The sequence below is a fragment of the Peromyscus eremicus genome, chromosome 3 (assembly GCF_949786415.1).
Source record: "Peromyscus eremicus chromosome 3, PerEre_H2_v1, whole genome shotgun sequence".
In the NCBI taxonomy this organism is placed as follows: domain Eukaryota; kingdom Metazoa; phylum Chordata; class Mammalia; order Rodentia; family Cricetidae; genus Peromyscus; species Peromyscus eremicus.
The window spans coordinates 33,056,915-33,062,914 of record NC_081418.1 but is presented as its reverse complement, the minus strand read 5'-3'; the positions used below and the strand labels follow the sequence as shown (position 1 = coordinate 33,062,914).

General features: G+C 36.4%; 1 long non-coding RNA gene across 1 annotated transcript in view; it reads left to right on the top strand.

The window, feature by feature from the left end:
* Positions 1-1,107: 1,107 nt before the first annotated feature.
* The window catches only part of LOC131905706 (uncharacterized), a 28,339-nt gene continuing 23,446 nt past the window's right edge, over positions 1,108-6,000 (top strand). The window contains exon 1 of the long non-coding RNA XR_009378024.1: positions 1,108-1,342. This is a non-coding gene — a long non-coding RNA (uncharacterized LOC131905706). The remainder of the gene's footprint in view (positions 1,343-6,000) is intronic.

The following is a 6,000-nucleotide window of genomic DNA, read 5'->3' as shown; positions in this document are numbered from 1 at the left end:
ATGTTTAAATTATATTGCAATTGACTTCCAGATAGTAAACTTTCAGGAAATACTGATTAAGCTTACAGGGAAATGCCTGACAATCAAAATATTTTTGCAAGTGTCATAGAATAGAGCAAGGCAAAATTGTAAGCAAGCAATGCTGATCATTACAGGGAAACTAAGGAGCATCAAATTGTTTCAAATGCTTATAAAGAAGAGAGGAAAGTAAAACTACAATCAAGAGGTAATATTGTTACTACCAAGGAAGCCTGTGTAACTGGCCCAGGTGCCTCTCTTAGAGTGTGTCTTGCTCAGAACTGAACTCTTCCGAGATTAGTGCTCAAAGTGTCTTCACCCCTCTTGGAACCCAGTCTTTCACTGGTTGCATACGTCATCTCATGGATGGTATTGGATAGTACTAAAAGCTGCTTTTCTTGTGTAATACCTAACTTTTGCTCACTTTGACCAGTTTCCTCCTTTTCAGGAATGGCCAAGACATTGAGCCACAACTGTTTCCTGTAACACAATGATGAAGCACTCTGTTGTTTTTGAGTGCAACACCTTGCAGCTTCTTCCATACACACAACCCTTTCCTGCCTCCCAATCTTCTCCTGTGATTGTATATTTGAGCTGAAATAAGATCCTTGAAAATGAGAAAAGCAAACTTTGGTGTAGAAATTCATAACACACACTGGGTCACATGGCAAAAGTTATTAGTCCTCCATGAGAGTTTCACTTATTTTCCAAGGACATGAAGTTAGACTGCCCCACAGCTTTTATTCTACTCTGATATGCCCAAGAAACTAAGGCCTTGCCAAGGCCATCTTGACTGACCTAAACCATGATGTGATGTGGGCGCACTCCTCCAGGGCCTTTTTCCATTTTTGTTTCCACCATTGACATTGACTCTCGTCATCTTGAAAGCTGTGTGTTGAAATGTGAAAGTCATGTCTCTAATGATTACTCCACTTCACCCTATCCTAATCATCCTACTCCATAACACAGCTTCTTTCATTGACACTAACACCTGCTTCCCTATTATTAAAATAATTATATATTTGATAGCTTAAGTCTTTGACATTTTGTTAAACTGTTTTATTGGTATATTTGCTGCTTTGTTTTAAATTATCTTACTGATTCAAAACTCTTTCTGCCTTAGGAAACATATTCATTACAGGTAAACACACCTTTGTATCTTGTTAATATCTAATCAATGAAGCTGCTATGATAAAAAAACAAAAGTTAATCTGTCATATGTTGTTTCCTTTATAGCCAATGATGTTTTAAACATGCCCAAGTAATCCCTGCAAGTTTAGTAAGACACTTCTAAGCCCAAGGGACAAAATGATTTCTTTTGATGGTGAGTTCCTCTCTGATGTACCATTTTCTGATTTAAGTGTCCAATCTGTCTTATTCACGTGTTTCAAATGCATGAAATCAAGTTTTTAAAGCACTTTTCTATAACCCTTCAAATGATAATTCCGAGTGGAAAGATCTAATTTGGACCTGTAATTGTCTCTTTTCTACTTCAATACATTTTATAGAACTATGATAGACTTTACTACTTTGTTCTGAAACATAGTTATCAGATTTCACATAAAAAATTGAACATTAAAAAGGTAAAACCTATTAAAAAGGCATAGTACTATATAGTATTAAAGTATATGAGTACCTAATTAGAAAATTAATACTGATCATGATTATAATTTTTCTATGGTGGTTCTGTTGAAACTCTGATTTGTAAGGTTATGTAGACTGGGAACACTCAAGGGTAAGTTCCTGTACAAACTTTGGCATATCTCACTGCATATAGAATATTTCTATGATTCTTCTCTGCAAATGCAGAGACAAACTTGTTTCCTTTCTTATTTTTCATTTGTATAGATAATCATAAAGTGAAAAAAGAAAGCTCACAAAATTCTTACTTTCATTAATAATAGAAAAACTATTAACAATATATTTAATATCAAAATAACTTTATAAATATAAGAAAATATAAGTGATATTTTTCTTGGCACAAAGAATTTAATGTAGGAAATAAATCTCTTTATGGAATAAATTTCACTCTTTTTTCTTCTTTTGTAAATAGATTTTTTCATACCATATATTCTGACTACAGTTTCCCTCTCTCAAATATTCCTCCCTTCCCATCCAAATCCACACCCTTTTCCCCATCTTCTTATAAAATATCTAAAGAAAAATAATAAAATAAATATGATAAAACAGAAACAAACCAGAATAAAAAAAACAGAAATAAAAGAGCCAAAGAAAAAGTTCAAGAAGCACATTTAGACACAGAGACAAACACGCTCATACATTTAAGAATCCTATACAAATTCAAGCTCGAAGCTATAATATACCTGCAAAGGGACTGTAAGGAAAAAAAGCCCTGACAAAACATTATCAAACAAATAACCTCCAAAAATATCTTTGAATTCATTTTGTGTTGGCCATGTATGGCTGGGCATGGGACCTGCCCTTAAGAATGGTTTGGCACCCAATGACAGTCTGTTGGTGAAAACTAACTTATCCTTTGCACATAGTTATCAAATGGATATAGCTTCTGGGTTAAGGATAGGGAATGGTGTTCACAATTCTTCTCAGCACTGGGACCCATCTGGTCTAGACCTATGCAGGACCTGTGCATGCCACTACAGTCTCTGTGAGTTCATGTCTATAGTGTCTAGAAGGCCTTGCTTCTTTGGTGTTCTCCATCCTCTCTGTCTTCCATACTCTTACTCCCTCCTCTTGTGCAGGGTTCCTTTAACCCTGAGGGGAGGAATTTTATGGAGACAGCCCATTTAGGACTAAGTATTCCAAGATCCCTCACTCTCTGCATGTCGTCTTGCTGTGGGTCCCATCTACTGCAGGAAGAAGTTTCTCTGATGATGACTGAACAAGACACTTATCTATAGCAGAATGTCTATGGAGTCATTTTATTTGCTTCCCCCTAGGTCCCTGGACTATCTGGTCTAGGAGTGTCGGGGATAGGTTACATCTCATGCGATGGGTTTTATAAAGATCAGATATTAGTTCTTAAGTCCCACAAGCTTGGTGCCAGTGTTGTAATAGAGCCTCTTGTATGTAGCATGGATTCCAATTCATCTTAATAATAAAATCCAGAGTCAGATATCAGGGTGAAAGCTGAAAGATCAGAGAAGCAGAGCAGCCAGACACTGGAAAGACTTCTTACCTCTAGGAATCCTTAGACTGAAAGGGGGCTGAGCTCCTGTCTCCTCCCTACCTTATCACTTCCTCTCTCCACCCAGCCACATCACTTCCTGTTTTTTCCTCCAAAGTGCTAGGATTCAAGGCCTATGCCTCCAAAGTACTAGGATCAAAGGGAAGTGATGCCAAGTACTGGGATTAAAGGTTTGTGCCACGACTACCTGACCTCTACACACTCTGATCTCCAGACAAGCTTTATTTGTTAGAGCACAAACAAAATATCACCACATTTGTAGATACATCACCTTTGTAAATTGAAGAGTTTGTAGCTGCATTGGCCTTTACCTTTCTGCTTTGGTACCATATGGAGTGGCCTCTAGTCTCTTATGTTGGTGGTTATTTGTCTAGTGTAACTTGTAACTCCTTGACAGCATTTAGCGTTATCCTCATTAGCAGCATTTTCTTCTCATATCTTGAACTGACTTTGAAATGAAAAATTTTCTGGTGTTAATAGACATTGCTCAGAATCTTGAAGGTATTGCCTACATGTGTGTATGTCTGTGTGTCTATGTATGTGTGTGTGCATATTCATGCACACTGTGTTGGTACATCTGTATAAATGATCTTGCAGAGGCCAAAGATCAACTTCAAGTGTTATGTCTCAGGAACCGTTCATCTTGTTTTTTGAGTTAGTGTTCCTCCTTGGTCTGTAGCTTGCTTAGTAGGTTATGCTGGCTGATAGCAAGCTGCTGGGTTCAGGCTGTCTCTACCTCCTCGGTGCTGGGATAACAAGTGTGTGCCAGCATGCTTCACTGTTTTATGTGAGTTCTGAATATTTATAGTGAATACTTTACAAAATGAGCTATTTACTTATGTCATTTAAAAATATTTTTATTCAAAAAAGATATTCTTAAAAGATAGTCTTTGAGTCAGAAGGTGGTGATACACATCTTTAATCCCAGCACTTGGAAGGCAGAGGCAGATTAATTTCTCAGTTTGAGGCCAGTCTGGTCTACAAAGTGAGTTATTGGACAGCAAGGGCTACATACACAGAGACACCCTGTTTCAAACACCAACTTTCCCAAAAAGAAAAAAGAAAATGCCCAGAAGCAAGGAAGCAGTATGAGTTGCTACTCTGTGTCAATAACCAAGTAAAGAGATGTCTTACTTTGGAACTGAACTCTAATTCTAATTCTAACACACATACACACACACACATACACAAGCACAAGCACACACACACATGTTCATGAATATATACATGTACACACACAAAAATTCCCAAACACAAAGTTCAAACTGTTAGCTATTAGTTTTGGTAAAATAATGTTGACAAGTTTTTTTTTTTACCTTTGCTTTTTCATGCTAACATTAAGAAAAATGTAACAACATAGTATAATGATCCTTGTTTTAGGAAGATAATAACAAAGATATGGAGATATTAATTCCCTACTATGCATTTATTTATCAGAGCCTCTGGAGAAAGAAAACTGAGAGAACAAATATATATGTAATAAAAAGACATAATTTTGATTTACACACTATGGCTGAGTAGTTCAACAATGGCCTATCTGTATGCTGAACAGACCCAGAACTCAGAGCTACAGAGTCCCTGAAGTTTGAAGCCTCAGTAGTCTCAAATCTAGCTCTGACACCATGAAGATTTCCTGGAGAGCAGATGGACTTCAGTCCAAGTTTAAACTCCAAGTTTAGAACAAACTAAAACTGAAATGCAAAGACCAGATGAGACTTTTTTTATGATTTGGGGGGCAAAAGAGTCAAAAAGAGAAGCAGAATTTGACACAATTCTAGATATTTATGAAACAAGGTAGAAAGTCAATAGGAAGAGATGAGAGAGCACCGTTAGACATATAAATGATCACAGGGTGCATAACCTGCATGAAGCTGTTGTATTGGGTCACTATGACCTGTTTCCCAGGTGTGAAGAAAACATGGCCTGTCATCAAAAGCAGTATGCTTTAAGGTTATTTTGTAGTATTACTAAAATAAAATATGGACAAATGCACTGACATAACATTAGTGTTTCTTGATTTCCATCCTGATAAGGTATTTGAATATATGCATATGGTTATAGACAAATGAATATTGATTTTTAACTTCAATGGAAAGATAGAACAACGTGTGTTTATCAATAAGACAGCAATGAAATATATCTGTGCAGACTATATCATATAGCTATTACATTCATGCTGTGTGGCGATGTAAATCAGAACAATGGAAATGCCGGTGTATTGATTGTAAGAATGGTTACATCAGCGTTAAATTTGCTAAAGTTTACTGAACTATCATCTGTATATTTTGTTGTATGCTGATTTATATCAATAATGAAAAATGCAAAGAAACAATAATTGATAGTGTGTAAAAGACTCTACTACTATTAGAAAAGAAGCAAGCTTGGGATCAACAATGCCTATAAAACAACCCAATTTAAAATGAACTGTGGTATTGTAGGATACATATTTCTCTTTGTTACTTCTCCTGTCATAAATTGTCCAATAAAGACCTTAACGTGTCTTTGTTTTGTTTTAAGAACTCTTGGTATATTAGAAGCCAGCACTGGAGTAGATGCTACAGCAAGGAAGTGCCACCATATAAAGTTAAATTTCCATTTGTGTTATATGATGTCCAGTGGTGAGATGCCTATAGATTAAGGCTCATAATTGGAAAGACTGGGGTACATTTAAGAGATCTTTATTTATATACTACTGGGAAGCGGGAGAAGTTAGAAATTTGAACTGATTCCTAATGGCTAATGGTATCACGAGTAAGGCCTATGGAATGAAGCCCCCATAATGATGCCCAAAGAACCGTGTTCTAGGAGTTTCTGGA